General features: G+C 41.6%; 1 protein-coding gene across 1 annotated transcript in view; it reads left to right on the forward strand.

Moving 5' to 3' along the window:
- asic4a (acid-sensing (proton-gated) ion channel family member 4a) overlaps nucleotides 1-26,736 on the forward strand; it is a 95,660-nt gene that overhangs the window by 39,429 nt on the left and 29,495 nt on the right. The window lies entirely within an intron of this gene.

The following is a 26,736-nucleotide window of genomic DNA, read 5'->3' on the forward strand; positions in this document are numbered from 1 at the left end:
CCATGGAGATTACTGGTAGGGGAAAAACATTTCCATTACCTGGATGGGATGAGGCATTTAACTGTTGGTCTGGCCACTTTTGGGTAATCGTAGCATATCCAGGGCCTTTTTTGATGTCGTGGCTCCATACGCAAGAGAAAATATTTAGTTTTTAAATTAAATTATCTGTCCTTGAGAGGCAGCTGTGGTTGTCTAATACGCCCCCCCACTTTGACTTAGCTTCGTCCTTGTAGCCGCGGAGGTCTCCCCGCTTCTCGATGCTGACCTTATTCCCAGTATGTGTGATGTGATCCAACATGACATTCAAGTATCTCCCCTGGACCAGCGAATGGCTCTTAGTGCTGTGTGCCAGCAGAAGAGGCCCGGCTCTCTGGTTCCCTCTACTATCCTACAGGGAATGAGCCGATCAGCTCTTGTTTTCCAAATGGACCTTTGGTTCGGCACTGAGGCAGCAAGTGCACCACTATAGAGCTGCTGCTCAGGTGGTCCGGTAGGTGGAAAAGTGTGAGTGAATGTCACTGAGGGGAAGAAATGCATGTCATGGATTGTTGCTTTTTTCCTTTTTAATCAGATGTACATAGAGTGTACCACTGCTCAGCTGAGGGAAGGAACACTGAAGTGATCTCCAAAGGCACTAGGGTGTGTTAAACAATATGAATGTTCAAATATCCTGACCAGCGTCGCTGTGGCCTCTCCTAAGGGACGTGAACTGCACTAATGGAAATCAATGAAACCACTGGCATTTCAAATGTGGCTTGATGAGATGTGTGAAGTTACCAAGAGAAAAGGGATAAATTGATCCAAAGAGTAAATTGATGCAGGCTGAACTGATAGATGTCGCTCACTGATATTGCGTAACGCTTCTTCTTACAGGAAGCGGATGTGAGTTAAACATGGGCAGAGTGACCTTTAGTTGTTGTGATTGTCCAACCACCACTATGTCAAAAACACCTGATGCTAAATATTACTATTGGGGATTACAGCCAAGAGCTCATAGAGGGCTGATGCCTCAGGGGTAATCACTGGTACCGAACATCGGCAGGACCACCAGACAAAGCATCGGGGCAGGATACTGTGAAATGTTAGTGTGTGATATTACGAGCTGAGGTACAGATCTTAAATCGAAGTTATGTGGGTGTTGGATGTGTTTTAGAAGGTTCCCCATGAGAATCACGGTGAGAAATGTTCTTTGCCGAAGGAAAGGGAGAGAGAGAAAATGCATTCGTACCTTTTTTCTCTGAGATACACAGTTCAGAGGTGAGCCGCCAGCCTCCCCGTCGCACCATCTCATTATTTTAAAACAAATAGTATTCTTTCCATGTCAAAACACAAAATAAAACCCTCATTTTACATGAATTAATTTGACTTTTTTATTCTCTCCGTGCCTGAAATGTTGCTATTGTAAGGCACTTTAAAACTGTGTTTCTAAAGGTGCTTTATATTATCATTTCTTTCTTATCCAATGTGCAGCCTATCATCTACATATACACTGCAGAGTGCAAAGACTCCTTTGCTCTTTCTCTGCAGATGCGTGAGACTAAACCAAGCGCAGGCTGCCTCACGAAGAGGAGTTTGGCTTTAAACGTTTATTTCCGAAATGCATGTTGTAAATATTCTAAATACTTATTAGGGGGGTTGACCGATAATCTGGCCAGCACTTTCTAAAATCGGTATCTGTGATTTTTCTGTCAGATTATCGATAAAATAAAAATAAAAATGTGCTACTGATGCAGCATCCGCTCACTCAGTGAAAACAGTGAATAATATAAATCTGCAAAGTAACTAGTAATTGCATTCATCAAATAAATGTAACGGAGAGGAAGTATGAAGTAGCAGAAAATAGAAATACTCAAGTAAAGTACCTCAAAATTGTATCAAAAGTACTTTAAAGTATAAGTAAATTGTACCTAGGTTTATTTCATCACTGGTTGTCTTATCGGTCGACCCCTAATACTTGCCTTTATATGACCAAAACAAGACCATCAGAGAGAGGATAAGCTATTTATATAGAGATATTATCCTTAATGCCAGTCACTGGGTCAGTCCTGACTACTCCTGGTTGTATACATCATATTTATTGTTATTTACGATGTATGTTTGTAGCAGTGGCAAGTTCTTTCTTCATGGTTGGTAAAAACAAAATGCTAAAAAAGGTTTTCCTTAATGACTCTGCTGCCCTTTATTAGGCTTAATGTGTTCACAAATGACGGCTGCCGAAGATTATATGTTCAACACATTTAATGTGATTTCAGCGTGGTGAAGTCTTTATAACATCTTTTTTAAAACTCTCCTGAGAGCACTTAACTGAGCACAATAATGACCAGACAAATTGGCAAAATGTGGGTTGATTTTTTTGTTTTTTTTTAATTGAGGCAATACTGTATTTCTTCTTCTGTGGTAAGCCCCGGCTCGCAGTGTTAATGCACAGTTGATGGCTAATGACAAGTGTATTAAGTGATCATGGGATTTTAATGGCCACTTATCCCTGGCTGTCAAAGTCTACAGAAAGCTGCTGGGAGCTGCTGCAGCAGCTGTCTGTCTGCCAAATGGGCAGCTTTCTGCTCACAGCCTCTCAGTTTCTCCCAAGTTTCTTTTTGACTTTGTTCTCTTCATGCCGTTGAACAACATACTCATTTAACTCGACAGAACATCTGCGTCATCGTTCATGTGGGCTTTTTTTTTTTCCTTTTGTTTTTTTTTTTTTATCAAAGCCGTTTCAGCAAACCTGTCATTCCTTATTTCAAAGGACGAGGACATGCAGTGAAGCACAATGCCTATTAATAATCATTAAGCTAATAAAACCCATTAATCCCTCTTTTTGTTCTTGTCAGGGGTTATCTGATTCCGACTCTGCAACCTGTCGATAACAGCGATTTTAAGAAAATTAGGAGTGACTGATAATGTAATCAGCCATCAGCATATTTGCAAAAGTTCTATCAGAGCCAAGCAAAGCATTGCACTACTCCTCCTACTGTCATTAAATTGAGGCTGTTTGATAACCAGTTAAAACCAGACAGTAAATGTTAGAAACACAAAGTAGTCATTGTGAAGGTTAGAGAAGGTTTGTGGCTAACGAGGAGCGCAAATTAGCTGAAGATCAGACGCTGCAATCTCTGGTGTTGATGCCACACGCTTTGAACACGGATCCACCTTGACCCTCTCCTAAGATGTTCTGCGGCCATATCGATACATCACACGACTTCTGCCTTCGCCGCTTTGAAGCGACCAGTGCTGTCATTTTGGTGATAAGGACAGTCCCCTTTGGAGACAGCTGTTTTGGGTTTCTGATGTCTTTAATCTCCCTTTCCGGTTTGCAGATATCCCATCCAGGGGCCGTCTCGATGACTCTCTGTTATTGTCTCACTACATGTTAAAGTGACATTCAAAAACATCCTGATTATGTTTCATCTGAGACGAGTCTCATTTGCTTAGTCTTTTTCCGATATGGCGAAAACAAAAGCTAATGCGCAGGTCCTCGAATGTGTCACTGGGGCTCATGTTCGTGGAGAACGTCACTCACCGGGACCCGTTTCAAACCTGCAAATCTCATTCTTATGAAAAGGCTCAGACACTGTTACCTAACCAGCACTGTCAGAAATTGTCGACAGATTGGAAACTCTGTTCTCCTGATTCTGGCATTTGGATGAAGTTGTCTGTGTAAACAAATGCAGTATCGACTGGCCTGTCCGAAATCTCCCACATTCTGCTGCTTAACTGCTGCTTTTATTACAGATTTGCTCTGTAAAGACAACAGGCAGTTTCTGTCAAAACAACATTTTCTCTCATTTTGCCTTAAAAAATAAATAAATAAACAAAATGGACAATAGAGTTGGCAACTCGGCCAGTCAATGCAATGTTATCATTAATAGAGTCATTAAAAGAATAGGAAGCTGTATATGTATAAATGGATTTTCTGGTAATTGTTTTTGTAGCCTGAGGCTCGGGATACGAATTTGTTTTGTTGGTCTGTTTATTTCTTCGGTATCATAGCAAAGGGTTGCTCATTTTCTGCATGAATATACTGCTTGCAAAAGTGTGGATGCCAGGTCGTTTTAATTAGGTTCGAAAGTCCTAAACAGGGCATCTTTCCTGCCAGCACTTATTAACTCTTACTAACTCTTGTTGCGTTAGGATTTGGTAAGTCAGACTGTGTTAGAAACTGCCCAAAACCCCCATTACATTTAGCTGTGGTACAATCGTAAATACAAAACAAGCTGTGAGATATAGTGCTCCAGTGGCTTCTGGTAGTGTTGTTATTAAATGTCCAATATTGTAGAAAGGGAGATTTTAGGTCTAGTTGCTATGTAATTACTGTAAAAGTTTCAGAATGCTAAATCCTTTGAGAAATGCAAACAGCCTGAATTCTGTAACTTCTGTAGCGTCGTGATGTCAATGACAACTGTACTGACCCTCGCCGCACAGCCTAGGTTGCAAATACAGTAGACAGTAATGAAAATCTGGATACAGCGTCAGAGGCTGTCCCATATAAGCTGCTCAGTGGTGCATGAAGCCAGAAAAGCTCGACTTCCTGGCTATAAAATCACCCAGATATTCCGCGTTGTGGGTCCCACACAGCGAGCGCACTGGAGACTCGAGTGGGAATAAAATGATTTAATCTACTAGACCAAATTTAGTGGACCGAATGGATCAAATTATGACAGTGAAAGGAGTTGTTTCATGGGGGTTGTGATGCTTAAAAAAATGTATTCATAGTTTTACAGCTGCTTCTTTCACAATGTAAGCGTATGGGGAAAAGTGTTTTTGGGCCCCAGTGCGTCACGTGAGGATGTAATTGCACGGGTTGGCCACTAGAAAAACTGGCTTCAAAGCCTGGCGATCTTCCTGGGGGCTTTGCAGCAGAGCTGATGTATAAACACAGTGGGCGGTGCCTGCTCAGACCTGAGAGATCTGACCAATCAGAGCAGACTGGGCTTTTTGAGAGGGGGATTTTAAAGAGACAGTCAATAAAATGAAAAAAAAGAGGCGCTGCCGGAATGGACATGTTTTGCGAAAAATGTGTATTTTTAGCATTATATCAGATAAATATTTTGTATTGAAACAAAAGTATGAATCTAAAAATGTATATATGTATTGGATCTTAAAAGGTTTATTAAGTTTTCTCTCCACCTTAAATTGGCATGAACACATCAACCACCTTTTTGTAAACTTTTGCAATTTATTATTGTAAGATCTACAGGAACAGCCAGTATGAGCCGGCTCAAACGAATGAGGCTCACTTGATGTTTTCTCCCTTTTTATGCAGATTTTTATAATTACTGCTGCTCTGAATCAGTGAATACAGTCATACCGCTCTGTTTGGAGTGTTCAAGGCTCCTCTTGTTACATGGAGCCCTCCAGGAAAGCTTGTTGATTCCAAGGCTGAAACCTAAATGCTGGTTGTAAGGTCAAGTGGAAGTCATCATCAAAAAGATGTGGAGATCTTTTCACTCCTCCTGGAGGCGAGTCGGTTGTTTTGTGCTGTTAATAGCAGTCGGGTTGAGCATGCTGCAGGCCTACAGTACTAGCTGCCCTTGTGCATATCACACTGTCATCTTCTAATCAGAGCCATGAGCTAAGTTGCAGTGAGATGTGGCTTCTGGATACGTATGAATATCCATGTTTCAGTTTTTCCAAATAGGCGTGCTAGCTAAAATTTATGCCCAAGTGGGATTTTCCTTGTTTCTTTGCTGCCTGAGGGTGGTTGACAGCTGTTCGGTTTGCCAACAGTCTTGTCTGATAGCAGGCCAATGAGTTCCAGCATTTCATAGCTGGATCCTTCCTTCATTGCAGCTTCACCAAAACAAATATGGAAATGGAGGTTGTCAGAGCTCGGTCTCACAGGAACAGAATCTGACTCTCAGTGGTCGTCACAAGGCATCACGACAGGGTATGTGCACTGTGTGTGCCTGGGGTAGCACTGGCACTTAATGTAGCTCCAGCTAGCTTGTCTTTCCTCTCCCCCATCACCCCAGCCAACCCCCCCACCACCTCCACCATCACCCTACGCTGAGTGATGTCAGACAGTCGGGAATGCTGGATGCAGAAGGAGAGCGCAACGGCAGCAGGCGGCAGAGATAAGGCCCCCCCATACCTCCACAGATTAAACAGCAGGATTAACCTCTCTACTCCACCACTGCCACCATGGTGTCTTTCACCCCCTTATCTACCCCCACCTTCCCCTTTTCTCCTCCAACATTTGCCACCATACATTTGTACAGTTGTCATGATGTGGGAAATTGCTTTTTAACCCTATGAGGTTTAGCTCTGTCCTTGGCAATTGAAACATAAGAAAATGGAACAGGCCCTGCCAGGAAAGAAAAAGCAGAAGTGTTTTCCCCAAAAATGCTTTCCGGTGTTGTCCCAAGCCAGACTTTACTTGAAATAGCATGTCTGCAGAAATGAGGAGAAAAAGGAAACCCTGCTGAATGTGTCACCGATTACAGCAATCTTTGGTCATTTTGTCAGCTTTTCGACATCTTTCCTTTGTGCTTGCCAGATTTGATAAGTTGAAGATTCAGTTGCAACATCTGAGTTATTCATGTTCAAAGGAATAAGGCGAGCCAGAGGCGCCAATAAATAGTCCAACAGATAATGTCCTCAGCTGTGCCACCCTGTAGCCGCACTACGGAAATGATTTGCAGATATTTATTTATTTCACGCTCCAGTGTTCAGGGCTACAACCACACTTACAACAATACATGTCCAGTTCTGTGGTTTATTGGAAAGCAATAAAAAAAATATACATTTAAGCAGTCTGCTAAGATGCAATGCAGAGAGCATGTGCAATGCAAATGATATAGATTTACATAAACTGTAGAGCACAAGAGTTCCTCAGTCAGTATCCATTCAGAAGGCAATGCATTCCAACTGTCTTTGCCCAAGGCTTTCTGTATGTTGCAAATTATAGAAAAACTATATTAAAACTCCACACTTTTGTTATTCTTACACTCAATTTATTTTTATACTTTTGCCTTTTCTTGTCTATCCATATTTTCAGGTTTTCACCAAACCTGAATTTCCTGCAGCTCCTAAATCACAGTGCATGGCTGTTCCCTGAAAATATAACGACACGAAGTGTCATGTTGACTTTTTGTCTTTGTGCATATAGGCTGTCGTTTGGCAGGTAACAACTATAATCAATCATATCAAATGTCTGGTTCCGGCCGTCACACGTCAGGCTAAGATGCAGGAAATGAAGATCCTCAACTCTCCATACCAGGCAATTAGCATAGCATCCCCCTGTGTTAGGTACTTGCGATAAGAGGGCTAGTGACCAAGTGAGCTATGACATTCCATTGATCCAGAAAATTGCTGCAGAGCCAGCCTTGAAATTAGTTTAAATTGCTGAATCAAAAAATGTTATCCTGGATTCTGGCAAGGCCAGCGTAAACCTTATGCCTCTAATCCCCAGACTGATGTGAAAAGTTGTCAGGGATCGTGTCGCCCACCGCCGCGATTGATGGGGGAGTTTGGATTCTGTGTGACAGAGAGAGACACATGCAAGCAACTGGGATTTGACTTGGATGGCACTTATGGCTACCAGGGTCGTGACTTGGTTTCAAATCTGCAGGCTTTGGGAATTTCCTGTGCGATCTACCACTAGCTTTGTGCTTTTCAATTCAATTACACGCCGAGTCTTTACTCTGTGACAATGTCGGATATCATGCTCTCTTAGATGCGAGTTGAGTCATAAATCTAAGCTTTGACGCACAGTTCAAGGATTGGGGGGGGAATAATTTACCATCAGTCAGGTGCCTCATTTTATCCTCTTTGGATACTCTCAAAATAGCAACAAACAGCAGTGTTGCAGTCATAGATTGATGGAAAGAGGGAGCAGTGAGGAATATGTTGATTCTAAACACCCTTAATTTGGAATAAGTTCAGTTAAGAGGATCACTGAAGCAAACATAGGAGTGGATTAAAGTCAAATATAGTCTGTTTTCAACATAAGCACTAGTCTGTCAGTGACCAAGGATAGCAGCACTGCTAATGTTGGAATGTTTTTGATCACATTTTTGCTGTTTGGACAAGAAAATGAACACTGGTCGCTCATGATGACGCAAATGGTAGCATGTCACACTCAGAGGGAAGTTGTGTGATTTGAACTTTGAGAACTCACCCACACATCGGTTGGCACATTATACTTTTCTCACAGTACTGTAATAGACACAGCCTTCGAACCCTGTTTGAGCTCAGTGATTGGCCGCAGCGTGCTACTGCCCAGGTGTGCGGACACCGCTCACTAATGACCGGCTGAAGTGCGGTTTTAACAGCAGTACGCCGCAGTGTGTCACTGTAAGAGCTGCAGATGGTGTTTCAACCCGCTCATACAATAGAGAGTATGGTTGCAATGCAACCCCTATCACCCTGCCTCCTCCACCCGCCCCCACCCTGCTTTTTTTCTCCTTTGGTTCAGTTTCACATTGAAAGACTTTCTTCCATCTTCGCCACTGAGCTGGGAAAATGTCAACAAGCAGAGAAAACAGAAGGCATTTTATCTGCCAGTTTGATGGGGCAATCTTTGCACAACCCTTGTTGTTAAGGTTTGTTTATCACGTCCCACAATGTCAGCAAATGTAAAACCGGTCTTTTTTCTAGTTTCTCTCTTTTTTTTGCCTCATGTGGCAAAAAGTTAAACTCTAAGTGGGTGAAGCTTTAAGTATCGTACATAATCCCTCCTGCTTCTGACAGGAATAAGAAACTTGCCCTAAAGACCACTCAACGGATTTTTAAGTTAGTGTGTGAAAATCCAGCAGGATAAGAGAATGCCCCACTGGATACACCGGGATTAGTATATCTATTGATTTGTGTCATCGTGAGGAACACGCGCTATATTACAACCACATTAGAAGACAGCATCTCTCCACATTAAAATGTGAAGCAAAGAGAACGGGCAAGGGCACTTCAAACAGCTGCTTAGCAGCTTACTGATTTGCTGAGTGTGTTTCTTCCCAACAGGTATGTAGTAATGTGTTCTCATTAGGGCTCCAACATCAAAGCCACAAGCAAAAAAAACTCCTTATCTACCAGCTCGGGCTGAGAACTTGCTAATGCTCAAGATTACAAAATTTGATGTTACTTCAAAAACAGCATGTGGGGTGAAGGAATCGGCATTGCAGTGACCAGTCCTCAGTGCTTTGTCTGCTTAAAGTCTCCCACTGGGGAGCAAAAACCACAAGGCCTGACAGTGTGTTGACTCTGCAATGTGTTGACACCGTTCTGTACGTCACACCTGCACAGATGCTGAACTGGAGCAAAAATAGCCAACCAATGGCGCGGTCAATGTCCAGCAAAGCTAAATAATTTCTTTCCTTATCCCAGCATTTTCTACGGCTTAAAAGCTTATTTTTTCACAGTGCACACCAGTTGATTCTACCGTGAATTTGACAGAAAAGACAAGTTATCATAAGTATGTTACGTTTATTAACAACACATTGTGTGTCTTCATAATTGTGAGGAGTAAAATTAAACCACGCACATAAATAAGTCGTGAGAGCCTGATCTTCAGCCATTAAAAAAGACTCACACCCCAGCAGCATTGATACACAGCTCACATACTCCAGGTAGTTTCCCAGAGGCTTGTGTGATTTGTAACACCACCGCAGCTCACCGCAAACACACACGGCATGCAAGCAGACAAGCCCAAATGTTAAAGATGATTAATACGGAAAGTTATGATTGACGTGCTGCCGCTGCTCAGAGTGGTGGAAATAACTTGAATATAAAGAGTCCACGCATCCAGTGTGTCGGATATTTTGATTTGCTGAAAGAAACGGTGTTTAAAACTGCATGTTTAAAAACACTGACTACAGTCCTTGAGTTGAAAATCATGCAGGTGTATAAATATCCAATGAGCAGTAGCATTAATGAGAAGACTGCATAGTCTTTTGGGGGATTTCCTCAGAGGATGTTGAAGAGACTGCATCATTATGTCCTGTTGTGAACAGTGAGATGATGGACATCATTCAGATCAGGCCTGTGAATCACACACTGTCTTTGTTAAGACGGCGGATGACAGCTGCTTCATCAGGTGGCGACGGAGCTGAAAGGCTGTTTTAACCTCATGCTGATGTATGTGCTTTTCTAAATATGCACCTGAACCATTTAAAGTAGAAGCACTGAACTTATAAAAGGCAAAGAAACAGAAGTCCTGCAAGGTTAATAGTTTCATAAGCAAGGTCAGACTGTGGCAGTGGAGATGTGAGGATGGAAATGTGAGCTGCACCTTATTGCTCGATGCCTGTGGACTCAGACAGACAGATCTCCTGTTGTGAAAATGGTGAAAACGTGCTTCTGTGAGCTCCACAGTGAGTTGAACTCATATTTGAGTGATATTGACAGGACATCTGTTAAACTGGACCGGGTGAGGAACCTTTTCAGTCAGACTGAGACCGGCAGCAGCAGGCTTCCTAAGCTGCAGGAGCATTTGATGGATGCGTCCTCAGTCTGCGGGATAAAGATGAAACAGGCAGACGACACGACACTGTCACAGTGTCCAGACTGGGGGAAATACAGCCTTAATGAACACTTCTCCTCTGGAACTGACTTCTTGTTTGAATGACTTCCTCAGCCTTGACCCAAATCAAAAATGTGGCAGAGGAGCAGGTTTAATGGTGGAGAGCGGCCTGATTACAGCTGTGGTCTCACTCCTGTCAATGATTTTAAAGACAAATAATCTAATGGTGCCTCATTAAAGGGAGAGGAAGCTAGTTGGTGAATCTGTTTTTGTTGTTTTCTTACTTTTTTCCAGTGGTGTTAATTGTTTTGATTTGGAACTACATTTTTGTTATAATTGCCTCAATAATTTAGTCCCAGTCCATATTTAAAATTGTTAGCTGAGACCCATTCATACTTTTACCATGCTGAAAATGGATCGGTCTAGCCACTCTGCGCTCTTTTCAGAGCTCTGCATCACTGCTTCATTATAAAATTCAGTTTGTTCGCTAATTAAGATAATGCCCTTATCGATATAGTGCGCTGCTGACGTTAGCTAGTCATGGATGTGGAAACTCATGCAGAAACTTTTTTCGTCGGAGTAACCACACATTAAAAAATAAATACGACCTCACGTTGTGTCAATCTTGTTTGGGATCTGTAACCTTCATCCGTCATACATTTTTCCAGAGTCAATTTGAGTTCCTGCATTTTTTGGCATTTTCTGCATTTTCTGCGTTTCGGTGGTTCCATTATCGCTACCAGTGTATCAAACAGGACCACTGACATCCTCATGTGAGAGCAAGTTCCCCCACCATATTGGACAGCTAGGTACGGCAACCCAGATTAAACTGGTGAAATCCAGTCTGGGACTCCTGTGTCCTGTGACAATTACAAATGTCATGGATATTTATTGGGCACTATTGTGACTATTGGACATTATGACCCTCGATTTTTTTCTTTTTTCTTTGCAGTTTTGTGGGATTTAACGTACTCCATCTCACAATGTCAAATGTCGACTGAAATAATTTACTTTTAATGTTGAGTTTTAAATTAGAAAACCCAATTATGGCATAATTAAAGGGCAAAGATTTAAGAATAAGCGCTATCAGCGTTTCAGAGATTAAAACAGATTAAGACGTTTCAGGTTTAATGTGATTTCCATTCGGCTGAAGTTGAGGTATTGTAGTTAGATCTCGCAGCGCTGGAGTGCGTGTCCCGATGGAGGCCACGTAAGTAGTACACAGCTTTGAATAAAAGAGGGCCATGCAAATAGGAGGAATATTTCATGTAAGAGCCAGTCATAATGATAAAAGAAAAAAAACAAGCATACCTTTTAGTTTCATTCAGCAAAGCTGCTCCATCGTTAAATAGTTGCTGTGCAAGGACCTCCTGGGAAATTAAAAACATATTGTGCCACAATTTCCCTGTGACTCAGAGCATCCTTGGGGAGAGCACTTTTAAAATTTCTAATAAAGGAGACTTCAAATTACAGAGAGGGGACCTGGCATTAATTAAACTGGGGATTTCAGTAGGGTCAACGTCTCATATTTATCTGTTTATACCAATGGTTTGGCCCGCTCGAAAGACTGTTTGGTGTATTGAGGTCACAGCTCATGGGTAAAACAAACATGTGGATGTTCTCAAGTATGATACAGAGATGATTTATGTGTTACAATAAACTAAAATCATAAGGTGATAAAAAAAAATGTGTTGCAGTGCAGAGGGGACAGGGAGATCTGACAAAGTTTGCTTTTATCTTATTTTTCTTCTTAGTAGTGTCAACAAGGGGCCTTTTACAGTGGAAACTGTGCTGTTTGCTCCTTCATTATCAGATTTTAATGTCATCACCTCATTTGTCAGATTAACCTTTTAAGGTGTGCAGTGGAAGTCTGTTTTAACAGGCTTTTTCTTGCCCCAAAAATGACCCGCACAAGTCTGCCATTATTTCTGCTGTGCCAACCTACAAATTATCACTCACTGAATACCTGCAGTTTCACAAGACTGAAAAGCACCAGAAAATTACTATCCTACCACAGAACACCGCTGTGAATCTATTTTTATTCAAAGTACTAAATCTACGCTAATGTTGTTTGCAGCCTCGCCTTGGGCTAAATTGCAGACTGGTTGGCAGGCAGCATACAAAGAACATAGGATGTTGTTTCTGTGTATTCCTTGTGTTTAGCAGGACGGTGGTGGGGCACAACTAACAATATGCTTCCTGTTTAAAGAAGACAATTGCATTTTTGTAAGTTTTATTCCCCTGGATGTTTGAGACTAAACACAGCATTGCCATCCAGATTGCTGCAGTTAAACAGAAGTACATTTTATGGTCCCAGAGGATGATTTCATATAATCGGTGAGGTCAAAGTCCACTCGGACCATCAAAAACCTGAAGCAAAGAATATGTTTGTGAGTATCCAGAAGTTGAATCGTAACAGCTGTAGTGTTTATGACATTTCCCATAGTACCACCATCAAGCCAAAATGCTGTAGTTACAACACATCTTAATACCTAAATGACTTACAGTAAGAGGTTGATTGGTCTCGATTGACTCCCAGAGTGACATATTCACCGTTCCAGCATCAGGCGTACCAGACCTTTGTCGTACAAGCGCAGTTTGATCGGGTTTAGGCGTGAAAATTACTTGGTTAGGTTTAGGAAAAGATTGTGTTATGTAACTTTCGTTGCAGTTTTTTCTCGCCGCTGTCGCCAAGTGCTTGCTCATGGGGCAAATGTCGGGCCTTGGAAAGTGTCATGAGATGACTTTTGTTTTGAATTGGCACTGTACAAATAAAGATTGATTGATTGATTGATTGATTTCGTTGTGAACAAACCTTCGTTGGCGTAACTACATTACTAACTCACCACTTACTCACACTGAACACGACCAGCAGTCTCCTGGGTGAAATATTGCATAGCTAATGGATTACCATAAAATCCCATTTTTGTTTTTCTCCTCTTTCACTGCCATATTTTTAGCTCAGCTACAAAAAACTTAAAATAATAAAATCATCAGTAGGCTACATTACATGTATTTGTTCTGACTTCATCCACTTCAAGGGTCTGCCTGTGTGCATTAGGCCCAAAGTCTCCTGACACACCGAGAAGCTTCTTCTCTTAAAAGCTACACTCGAACACGCTGCTAAGTCTCCATCTGCCTGCTAGCATAAACACATGTTCTGCAGTCAACCATTACCATGCCATGCTGAATTTGTACGTTCACTGTTATTTTTAATGGCACAAAACATAACAGTCTGGATTTAATTCCACTGCTTTCGGCAAAGAGCTTAGATAAATCGACTTTATGCTAACTGATGAGGACCAAACGACAGAGGAAGTTAGCAACTGGCTGGTGAGCGTTTAAATTAGGTTGAATATTGGGTCCACCAGTCGGCCAGAAACGATTCATTGCCAAACAAAATGCTAATGCCCTGTATCTGCTGTATTTTTAAATAAGCATCTGTTTGTTAACAAGTTAGTCGTGACAACTTTACAAGGTCATGACAGGCTAACTGAATGTTTAATGTTGTTTTGATGTTGCTGTGCTGCCCTCAATAGGCCAAAATCTTATCATGCAAGATTAAAGGTTAATGTCAAGGTGTTATAAATTATTTATTTCTACAATATCTATGGTAAATGTTCGGGAAAGACAGCACTCCTGTCATCTTTGTGTGTGTTATTTGTAATTTCCTCTGGATGAAAAATATTTGCAGGTGATGTTTTACAGGGATTTAATCTGAGCTTTGTTTTACACCATAATTACAACGAGAGATCCCAATCAGTAATTTCCTGGGTCACAACGTTCTCCCATAGTAACACAGTGTAACCCCACTGCTGGTATTGTCGACAGAGTTTTGTAGATATTCTGTATTGTGCAGAAGTATGTACCAAGAATTTTGAAATCCAAAACTTCCTCAAATTAGCAGACTGCCTAGATAGAAAAATGTCTCCAAACAAGCCGACTAAACATGGGTTCACGTGTACTTTAAGGTTATAAAGGTTATATTTGGTTCAGCTCAAACAGACATCTAGTCCCAGATATGAGAGGCTGTGGATCTAAAGCGATAAATGTCTTCTTTTAGAAACAAAACAATTTAGAATCCATGTCAGTGTATTGAAGAGTACAACCTGAGCAGAGGGACTCGGTTACATGTGCCTCCGTTATGGCACGGGACCATGGTTGCATGACTTTAATTACATTCTCTGTTTGGCAGAGCAGTGGCACATCAATCTTATCTGCTTAGCTGCATGCAACAGCACTCAAACCTCAACAAAAACCTCTTGGCTGACACAAGACCCTCGAAGAGCATCTCGGAGTCTCACCCTCTGTCTGGGTCTGATCTGAACGAACCAAAGATTTGTAAATATTAGACGGATGCAGAAATTCAAAACAATCACAACAACAGACAGCCAGAGTGAATGTAGAAAATTAAACTCTAAACAACGTGTTGACATTATGTGACTTGCTTCGCATAATTTTGATCAGTAAACTAGATTTACATGCAGAATTATAAAGACCAACCTATTGCCAGAATAAATGTTGGCAATGTACGGAAGTTCAAACGTTTCTTTAGGTTCAATTTCCTACCTTATGTTGTGACCAGATGTGTAACAGTATCTAGTATATTCATAACTGATATCAAAAAATTATATCAATATCGTGTGAGTAATCCAGCGGAGATTTTCGGCCTTGTGCATCTTTTGTTTATGAGTTCATCTGGTTGCCTTTTCACTAGTAATTAAGTGTAATTGTTCTTTATGTACACAGGTTACAGACTCTCTCCACCTCCCTACACTTGTATTTTGAGTGTAAATTATTTGGCACAAAAGACACAAAAAATAAACAAAGTTAAAGAAAGAATTGATTGATAAAACTTTTCTTAAAATCTCTGTAGATATTGCGATAATATTGTTTGTAATTTGTCAAATCTGATATCGTCTGTAATCGCCCGGCGTAGGAATCCGGTTATGTTTAGGCACAAGAACAACTTGGTTAGGGTCAGAAAAAGATCATGTTTTGACTTTAACTACCTGTTTTGGTCGCTACAAACACAACTGGAGATGTCCCAATCTCTCTCTCTTAAAAAATATCAGATTTTGTTGCTGCAAACATGGCAGGAAATATCTGACAGTCTCCTTAAAATGTGTCATATTTACAAATGTTGAAACACATTTGCAGCCTTCACTCCACCAACATCCCCTCCACCTCTGGACACGACAGTCAGGTCGGAAACACGTAATGTGAACACGATGGTGCGTTCGAATGTGAGCACATCAGTGGTTTAAGGAATGGTAACTGCCAACATTTTACCTTGGCGATCGGGCTGATAAACAAAGATAGAGATGAAACGACATTAATCCACATGTGGAACTTGGCTTGTTGCAGCAGGATTATTACTGCTACTACTACTGATAAGGATGCGACTGTAGTTTCACAGCTGTAATAAATGTAAGTGTACGTTTTATCAGTAAAATTGATACAGTGCTGCAGACTACTGCATCCCCATTACACCCATCATTTTGTCTGTCAATTTGACAATAATAAATGTCCTGCATCCAGACGAGCCTCTTTGTTTGTTTTGTTTAACGCTACAGATCTGGCCTTAACGATTTTTGATCGAGCTTAATTGAACATAAGGCCAACTTTATCTCCAGCTCAACAAACAGCAGGGTAGAGCCAAGTAGGAGTGATGGATGGTCCCTCCCAGCGTCTCTTGTTGTTTGTTTCATCCCTGGCTGTGTTTAAAAATGACCCTTCAAAACGGTACCAAGGGTGGAAACTAGTGTTCTCGGCTGCGCTGAAGGAGGACATGCTTGCTTGGGTAATCCTTTACCATGGCTTTTACAAGGGCCTTTCTTGGCACCAAGGCAACCCTTCAAATATCAATATCTGGGTGTGTGCTATTCCCTTTGGGTAGGTTCAGTAGATGGCTTTCCATCCCTGTATGAGGGCTCGCTGGCAGAGATGGAAGAGGCATGGGAATGCACCGACATTGATTTCTTCATCCCGATGCACACGCTGATGTATTGACTGCCGTGCCGATCAGTTAGAGACTTTCTGTTTGCCGCTGTTTGGTGGAGCTGAGAGACAGTGAGCAGAATTTCATCACACTAAGCCACCGAGTCAAAGGCCATACTCATTTCATTTCACCGCCACAGTCGCAGTCTTCTTTTTCTGTTTCTTGCACGAAAATATTTTTGCTTTGACTCTTTTTCGTCAGTGAGATGTTGCCAGAGTCGGTTTAGAAAAGGAGTCTTCACTTACTGTTCACGCTATGATGACAACCGATGTGATTATGCTGTGGGGGTGTCTGAGTGCGAATAGTAAGGCCTGCTCTTCTCTGCTGCACTTACTGTCGTTCACGTGCAGTCAGCTGTTCTTGTTTAGAATGACGATAGAAGGGTAAAGACACAAGTAGCAAGCTCTGTAAAGACTCTCCGGTCGTCCGTCACAGTGAGGAGCCTCTGATGCATGGGGCTTTGTAATCATAATTTAGTCATCTCAATGGTGTCATCGCTCGCTAATGATGAAGTCATGCACGGCGCAGGAATCGCAGACAGCAGCGCGTTAAGGCGTCTGGTGTCCTCAGAGGTGTGTTGTGCAGCTTGTTGTCACGGCGCGGCTAAAATAAACATGCTCTGTTTCTGACATCTGTCAAAGTGAATTATAGATCTTGTGAAGAGTTGCGGAAGTCACAATTCTTCTTTTTGGTTTACAGCTTTGTTGTTTGTTATAATAAGTCATGCGTTTTGAGTGCCTGACTGGAATCTGACTGACTACACGTGCTCCAGAGGCAGAATACAAGGAGAAAGACACTGCAGCTGCTTCCTCCCTTCAGGTAGTGGTGTTGAGTGTGAGTGTGTGTGTGTGTGTGTGTGTGTGGTTGAAGGGCGCAAATGACCTTGTAGCATGGAAATAATCCTGCATACTCGATGATCGAGGTAAAAGATAGATCAAGTGTATGTTCGCTCGCACCCCTAAAATCTATTAAAGTGTCGGAATTCAAATAGATGCTTGATAATTATTTGAAACGCGCTCATTTTCTAGGTGTGATAGATTGCATCATATCATCTCGCTGGCTGCTAAAGTGCTCGTCACCAGAAGCATCCAGGTTGGCTTTGTGTCTGCTAAATGCAACGAAATTGCTCTGAGTTGTATTAATGGAAGTCAGCCACAATCTGAGCAGCTCGAGAGGAGGTCAAAGTCGAGGGTACCACCTCTGAAATTGATTTGACACAGATTCATCCGCACGGAGCAAATGTGTGTTAAAAAATGCATGCCGCTTGATATTTTCATATTATAAATGTTGAAGCTCTTTTCACCTGTGACACATAGAGGAAAAAAATATATATAGAAAATTTCGTCTTGTAGATATGTAGTATCAATACATCCTTCTGCATTACAATTTATAAATTATTCATCTGTTTATGTTGACAAAAAATATGTTCTCACTTCATTAAAAAAGACATGGTAACTTAATAATATATTCGGAGAGTAATGATTATAAGTAAAGCAACATTATATAACTTGTTTACATTAAAATAACATGAAAATCATTTTGATCGTACAGTGTCTTGTAATAGGGTGAATAGTGTCTCTGTCTCCGCCCCATCACTTGTTTCTGCACTATGTGACTTCAGTGAGAGGGTGGGATCACAGCGTTACATGTTTGCTTCAAGATACAAGTTTTCAACACATGACATTGTTACGACATGATGAGGTTTGTTTGTAGTTACATTATGTCTGACAAACTGTTACAGACCTGGGATTTGTGTTTAAGACTGTGGTGTTGCAATGAGAAGCAAAATTGCACTTAATGCCAATTTCGACATAATGTTGCTTTAAAGTGAAATCTCACATATGTATAATTAAAATAACATCTTATTTTTTTGGAGCCAGGAGTGACCATTTTTCGACGGGCGGGTGGAGCTGGAGAGGACATGCATAGTTACATCCCTATCCTGATCACAAGGTAGCCATGTCATTGTCTATTTTATTCTAAATGAGACCAAAGTTTACAAAATTAACATCATGCTGTATTGAAGAAGACTTGAAACCAGCGATTTAGACCATAAACTCACGAGGAAACTATTTATTGAGGTAATAAATCAACTGAGAAGTAGGGTCGGTTCTTCGTAGGCTTCTATACAATTCGACTTGGACTTCCAACCAGTGGAGGCGCCCCCTGCTGGCCTTTAGAGATGCAAGCTTAAGGCACCTCCAAAACGGCTTCACTTTTCAGAGCCAGAAGCTCCATGCAAAAATGTAAGAAATGCAGTCTTTATTTTCTCTAAACATTAAGGGTTCAGTAAGGGTTTCTGAAAGATATGTAATTGTTGAGTCTCACTCCGAGGTCATCAAACACCACTTTAGGATAGCCGTCGGCCCGACCTACCTAGCTAAAACGTCTGTATTTGATGTCCTGGTAATGAGACTAAACAATCTCACACATTGCACCTTTAATCAATGTCATGATTGTTTCTGTCCGTTGAGATGTTTTTGAAACCTTTGACCTACTGTTGCCACTAAAAAAAAAGAATGTCAGAGGTTTATATATGTTATTGGGATTCATTATCTGGGGAACATGAACGTCTGAGCAAAATGTTCAGTCTGTATCAACGTGATGACTGAAGGACATCCGCAGGTTTAATAATTTCCCCTTCTAATGTAGAATTTATGCTGCCCTTTTGTCTCTGTCTTCTAATTGTGACAGTGAGTAATGTGTTTCAGTAATGGGACACATAACGAAGAGGATCAACTCGACCTCTATCGTAGCCTAGCTGGGTGTACAAACGGCACCGGCTCACTCTGAGGCTTTGGCTGTAAATAACAACAAACAACTTCAGTGTGAGTAAACTCAGAGGAGATCAAATGCACATTGACAGTCAGGGCTGTAACCACAGGAAGCCTTCCAATATTTTGAGGCCCTATCACAAGCAAGTTCTTTAACTGACAGTCAGAGCCCAGGCAACAGGCCCGGGATTGTCACGACTGTGGGATATACGGAGCCCAACCACAACTCTTTCTAATCCACACTGAGCTTTGTGGCCTCTGATGCAGCATATCAAACGTGCCTGTTATGTTCATAGAAAATTAGAATTTAAAAGTGAGGCAGCTGTGTCATCAACTTCTAAAGGTTTCGGGAGCAAAGGCAATAACCTTTTTAGCAAGGTGTGAAATTGATCTTTAGAAAAATGCTTTATGAAAACCTCTGAATGGACATCGAGCAGCTTATACAGTATATGTGTGTGGATCGGATGGAATATTACAGAAAATGTCTTTCTTTTTTGTCCTTGAAGTTTGGGGGAGCTTCAGATGCTTCCTGGAAGGCGTCCTGCAATCTCATGATCCCCATTTGGCAGAACCGGTGTCCACATGCCAAACATCTGGGCAGGTGGCATGCAGCCACTCGGCTAATAGCAGGCCAGATATGTGGCCTGTCTTTGATGTGCAAGCAGGGACTACACTGGTCCTCTGCTCTCACTCTTAATAACCTGGTATTAAAGGAGCATCAAATCATCTATAATCTTTATCGACCTCCATTGGCGAACAGTAGGTGCTGCAACAAAAAATGATAGATGAGCCTCAGGTGCACGGAGAGACACGTGGACAAACTCACGAGGGATCCGACAGGATGAAGAAGAAGTGAGATGCTAAATAATGGAATAATTACAGGGTACGGTAATGTAAAGTGCTTTGCTCACCGAAACTGAAAAGGTGGTGCCGCTCACTCATTTGTACTCTGCATGGTGTGCGTCTGTATGTTTGGGGAGGCTTGAGGAGTTTTTTGGTCTGGAATAGAAAAAGCACCAGAAAGGGAGTTTATAATGCCAGAAATGTCACCACCTGGAGTGAAATCAGTAAAATTAATCATAAACTCTATCAGTCCCCTGCAGATACGCTGTGCAGAAATATTCTCATTTTGTCCTGATTTTTTTTTTTTCTGACTATGACTTTGATCAGAGTCAGTCAAGGACAGGATCAGTGGTCTCAGGTTTTTCAGTTCCTATTCAATCTGCCGGCCATTTGTTCCACTCCTGCATTATCTCCTTCTTTAACTCGGCCGTTTGAGAGGACTGTGATTAGAGGCCAAATTAAACTGGGCGTGTTTAGGTGTGCAGTCTAAACCTCAGTGTCTGCCAAACTTCCTCGGGCTCTGGCTTTAGATCCAGCTTAGTCTAATGGACTGTGAGATCTGCTTTTGCCTCAAAACAAGCTATTTTGCCCGAGCAAGAACACTAATCAGACTTGTTTACTCGGATGATTTATGTAGCATGAAAAACATGAATCCCCCATGCCCATAAATGTTACACGGTTGAGAGGCAAATATTGTTTCACTGTTGCGCTCACAAGAAGGGGGAAGGTTTGGGAGGTCAGTAAGTGGGGAAGTTACTGCACTTATTGCACCATCTTGTGAATAAAGCAAGTGTTGCATGTGATTAGGAGTCCCAGGACATTAGATATGTGACACTGAGGTACATGATGAGGAGGAAAAAATACATTTATTTTTATTATCTCTTGCACCAGCCACCAGCATTTTATAAAATACTTGCAATCACAAGCATTTGTATACGTTGATACATGTGCTCGGTTATGAATAACTTGTCACAAAATGACAGCTGATATTTATTTGCATCCGTATCTCTCTCATATCCCTGAAGGGACACCGTATTTTATATTGATGATTCACGTCAAGAGATAGTAGATCCTGCTTTTCCTCTCCGGTAGTTTCATCAACCCTAACATGTGGCTCCAATCCAACAGATATCATTTCCCCAGAGTTCCCGGGAAAAGAAAAACAACCAAGCAGGTGTCTTGGTTATGATGAATACTAAATAAAAGTTTGGCCAGGGAAGTGTGACGCTGTTTCTTCGGCGGCAGTTGGGTGGGAGTGTTTGTGTTTTTAGGAGAGTGTGCCAGACTCCGAGAGAAGCAGAGAGCGGTGCGAGATTGAGAGCTTAGGAAATGAAATCCTGTGTTAATGACAGAGGTACCTTAATTAAACCTGAAATATCTAAATGACTGCAGAAAAACAGAGTCGACAGTCAGACAAATGCCTAAGGCGGGACTGTTTTCCGGTGCAGTGCCCAGGGCAAATTTCTCCTCGGCTGTATCGGTGTCCACCGTACGGAATACCTGATCAGAGCTGCGGGCAACACGAGGTGAAGCGTAAAAGTAAAGCATACTTGGCTCATGTATAGCCGGCAATACGCTCCTGTGCTATCTTGAGTACCCCATTAGCTCATACATTCAGCATGACTGTACTGTGCTGCTCTCTTCTGAGCCATGACCTCAAGCTCGGGAGTGGAATAAATAGCCTGAAATTGTTCCTAAACCACCATAGGGCAAAACATAGCTTAACCAGAGGCGCTGTTTGGGTTGGACGTGCAGTATCCTGAATGAGTCAGAGGACCACAGGACCCCTCGAACATGCCAGGAATCATACATTTTCATGTTTTTCCCAGCTGTTTTTGTGCTATTATCAAGGGGCTCCATCCAGGTTGATTCATTTTAACATAGTTAAATAGATAATGACAAGCATTGTTCCATATGGAGCATAATTAATAGGCGCTGCTCCGTTTGACTTTTAAGGTCAAGAACCATTTTGGTTGGATCCAGCCGCGAGCTCTTGCTGCAGGAAATGATTCATCTCAATTACACCTAAAGACTGATTAGGGACCTGTCTCACTGTGGTGATCCAAATGAATTATCCCCATCATGACTGTATTTCTAATCACATTTATAAAACAGCAGCTTTATGGGCCCATGGCCGTGATGTTGGTGCGGACCGTACTCGCAGGAAGCTTTCACGTCCCTGAGAGTGCTGAATGTAGTGGACTATTCTATTTGTGAGTTGCTGTATTGTGCTGGAGAGCCTGTCCATTTTCAACCTCTTTTTCAAGAGTATCTCTCACTGCTCCATTAGCTGAGTGTGCTCGGATGTGCAGGGGAATAGCAGCATGGGTGGGGGGGAAACGGATGGGAAAAAAATGGGAATACTAACATTTGAAGAGAGAGGTTTGCTGAGTGCACTGTTCTGACTTTGGTGCTCCACTTACTTGCGGTGCTCCGTCGGAGGAAACCAGAAAGAGGGCAGCAAAGCGGAGAAGAGATGAGTCAGAACTCCCACACTAATGACTGAAACAGGACCTGAGTTTATATTACAGTTTATTATTTTAACACATGGGATTTAGTCAAACTGGAGAGCAAAATGTACAGACATACTACTTAAAATGATCAAGTACGTTCAACACTTTGTTCTTGTCAAATGTGTTTGAGCACAACCCAACCGCCAAAATAAATAGCTTATGATCTGATAAGGTTTAGGCACAAAAAAACATTGTATATTCCTGTTAAAAATGTACATGTTTTATCTTGAGAGAACGCTGTGCTAATGCTCTGGTTAGGTTTAGGCACCAAAACACTTGGCGAGGCTTAAGAAAAGAGCATTTTTTGGCTTAGAATACCTGTTTTGGTCGCCACAGACATGTCATGCCAAAACTACTTGGTTAGGTTTAGGAAAAGATCTTACTTTGGGTTAAAGTAACCAAAACTGGCAACAGACAACTCCCCAACCACCCAATTTTTTGCACTTTTATACTATCGAGGAGCGTTTCAAGCGTATTTGACATGTATGGCATGAGAACGGGCTGGTAATGTAGATTATTGTGATTTCCCCCCCTGGTGCCCTCATGTTTGAAAAAAGGCAGCAAAACTGCCCTGTTTGATGCCCCTATGGTAGGTAAAATGTGATGAAGTGCCTTCTAGGATGCCCCTCCAGTGCCCTTTCTGTGCACTGGTGTCCATAAAGGGCACATACAGCTGGTGCCCTTTATATTTTTACGCCCCTGCCCCTCAAACATCCTGAGTCCTCCGCTTGTCAGTATGGTACGTCGGCCTGTGTACGTGTACAAATGCGAACGTATCAGTGGTTTGCAGGAACATTAACTGCCATCATTTCATCCTGGTGACGAGGCTGTTGATCACAAACACAGTGAGTCAGTGTGACATTGAGTTTTCCTCTCATTAATCAGAAAAGAACACTGATTATAACCAGCATTCATTTTCATTCCTTATAAAATGTTGAGAAAATTATCTGCTTTATCTCACATGTTATTCTGCCAAGACCAACCAGGATGACAGCCCGCTGATTACACAGTATTTACCCCAGCCGAATGACCGTATTAAACTGCCATTGAGATCTCGGTGCTCAGTTGTGTAATGAAGGTTGGAATTGATACACAATAACTGTAATGTCTGGAATGGCAATCCAAAGCTGCGTCCCTGGTGCCGTGTTTAGAGGCTGGCATTGAGATGGAGGTTAATGGTGCAAAACCTGTGTGCCTCACATTCTGGTCTGCACTGTTTAGGCTTCACGGCTGAGCCTCGCGTCTGTTTAGAGAAACTGTTTCTCCCTGAATACATCTGAGAGGGAGGTTATGATGTTATCCAGACTTGTATTTACTCCCCACTGTATTTATGTATGTTGATATCAAAGCGCTGACCCACGATGAAAGTAATCTGGCTGACATTTGATTGAGGATTAATTTATGAATTATGCAGCTTGACCGTGGTGCATGAGAGGAAGAAGAAAGATTCAGCAATGAGTTCTTATCACGTCTTGTCAGTTTGTCAGACATGTGTGCTGAGCTGACACATCGCTATCGTTTTTTCTAATCTTGAGCTCCAAAAATCTGTAGAATCTCTGCAGCCTTCCTGTTCGCCTTGTTCACCATTTCTGAGGACTCCTGAAGTGTTCGTCACAGCTGAGGGATGTAAAGTCCTGTGATGGAGTCACGAAAAGGCAGATCGTTAAAGAAAGTTTTGTTTAGAAATTCTCGATAAGTTAGGAAAACGCACTGTGTAAACAGTTTATCGAGTGCAATAGCACTGAAAATATATTGGATTTTTAAATTCAATGTATTCAATGCAGGGAAAATACACACAAAGACATGACTACACAATGACACACAATATAATCCTCCTCACTAAAGGACAGAAGGACAGTTGGACAAAAGAAGAATAAAACCAAATAAAATGTAGTCAGCACAAGTGAGGACTACGTTTACCAGGGGACCTCATGGGATTTAGAAATGACCTCCCCATGTTGGTGTTTTGTGTGGCGCACTCACACAAGATAAGTCTCATATTTACTGACATTATCTCCTGGATATGATCTCAAGGATCCCTGTAACATCAGCTTTCAGAAGCCAAGCATCTGTTCTTCAGCAGCCACATTATTAACATAGTTTAGAGTTGTAAATGTCAATATAGCCGATCTCACAGCACAGCTGTTCAACATATGCTGAGATTAAATTTCTTGCTTGTTCAGTTGTCTGACAACGGAAAACAGATGTTTACAGAAGAAAACAACCCCAAATCACTGACATGCCGATTCTAATATTCTAATCCAATGATGTTATGACATGGCCTCTGTATTTCGAGAGATGTGGCGGGTAATATGCAACAGAACTTTTACTTTGCAATGTACAAACATGGCAGATTCAGGATTAAGATCACAGACGTCCTCTGAAATCATTACAAATTACTAGAGGTCGGCAGGTAATACTGGTCCCACACGACCAGGGCTTTAGTTTGAGCAGTTTATGTTAGTATGGGTAATCACAATGAACTTTTTCAACAGAGCAGCTTTCTTGACAAACACAACAGGGTGTTGCAGGTGGTCAGTAAGTCAGAATCAATGTGGACTCGCTGTTGGAGGGTTTTATAAGCTAACTGGTTCCGGATGGCACTGTAGTGGTGCCTTCACATGGACGGGCAAAGAGAGAGTGGAAGTGGGCAGGGAGAGGGTGTAGTGGGTTGTTTGAGAGGGCCCATAGTGTTGTTTTTGACTGTTTTGTATTTTAAGGTTTTGTCCAACCCATGAGAGGGTTAGTAGGCTTTTTTAATCTCAGGGCGATCATGCTGCACTGTGAAAGTATCAAAAAGGAAGGGTCGGCCTTTAAGGCCAGATGGCCGAAAAAGTTTTGTGTACTGCCAAATGATCAAGTAAACTCACAAAAAGATATATTCCTAAGTGTGACTCTCTCTTCTTGATACGGACACATGCAGCTAGGATAACGCACCAGTTGGTCAAAGCGCAGTGGAAAAATTACAAACGACTTGTGAAAGTAAAAAGATGGTGATTTTTTTCAGCACACACGCAAAACGGTAACTCTGGTGAGGAAACCCAGTGATTTAAATGATTACTCTTTCATGTGTTACCTCTTCTAACCCTTCGTTTTAATTTTTGTTAAGAGAAATTTACAGCAGAATTGACAACAAAGATGTTGAGGAGACATCTTTTTCCTCTCCCTTGTTGGTTGTTTAACAATAGATCTCATTCTGTTTATGTTGCCTTATAGGGTCAGGGTTAGTTGTTCTTTTTTGAGCTATCTGCAAGCCCAAGTGAGGTGGTGGTGACTAATCTCTGTCTGTTTTTAGAGTGTGAGAGGGAAAGTTTTGTATCAGGTTAGGGTGCAAGGGTAAAATAAAGCAGTGAAGCACAAGTGTAGCTCCTGACTTCATGCCCTGCGCTTAAAGGTTATTTACACTCTGTAAATGTAGTTTTTCTCACATTCTTTCATTTTCTCTGTTTGGAAGGACCCCTGAGATTAATACATTACATCCTTGTTTTATCTTTGTTCTAAGACCTGTTTTGACTGAACTGAGGTGCCTCCCTAAGTACTTTCTGAGGCAGCTATTTGGTCTTTCATTGTTTCAGTGTATCCTCTTTGTCCTCCAGTGCAGGCTGGGTAGAGATGATGACACTGTCTCAGATGCATTATGTAAGATTTATGCATTGTCATGGCAATGCTGATTTATTTATTTGTTTGCTTGTTTAACGGGGACGTTTGAGCATCACAATCCAGACTGCATGTCGTCCAGACGGGAGTACACTCAAACATTAAGTCTTCGATTCCTCGTTTTTCCGTCAGGAAAGCATGAAATGTTTTCTGCTATACAGTTCGTAAATGCAGTAGAAATTACATTTTGCTTTTACATGTTATGTATCATAGCTATTCATTTTGTCTCATATCACGTTTTTTGGACAAGAAAACAACATATTTGCCAAAAGAAAATGTAAAATCTTATTTGCTCACATGTGCAACGTTTTTTGTTTTGTTTTTGCAAATCACATTTGTACATGTTCTAGGCTTAGTATCATACTGACAATTCTACAGAACGTGTCATATCACGTTCACATACCATGTTTATGATCTGACTCTCATATCGGATGATGAAGGGGAGATACTTGCCAACCTTGAGACCTAAAAAAAAAGGGAGGATTTTGAAAC

Source organism: Pagrus pagrus (genome assembly GCF_965226575.1).
Source record: "Pagrus pagrus genome assembly, chromosome: 9".
Taxonomy (NCBI): domain Eukaryota; kingdom Metazoa; phylum Chordata; class Actinopteri; order Spariformes; family Sparidae; genus Pagrus; species Pagrus pagrus.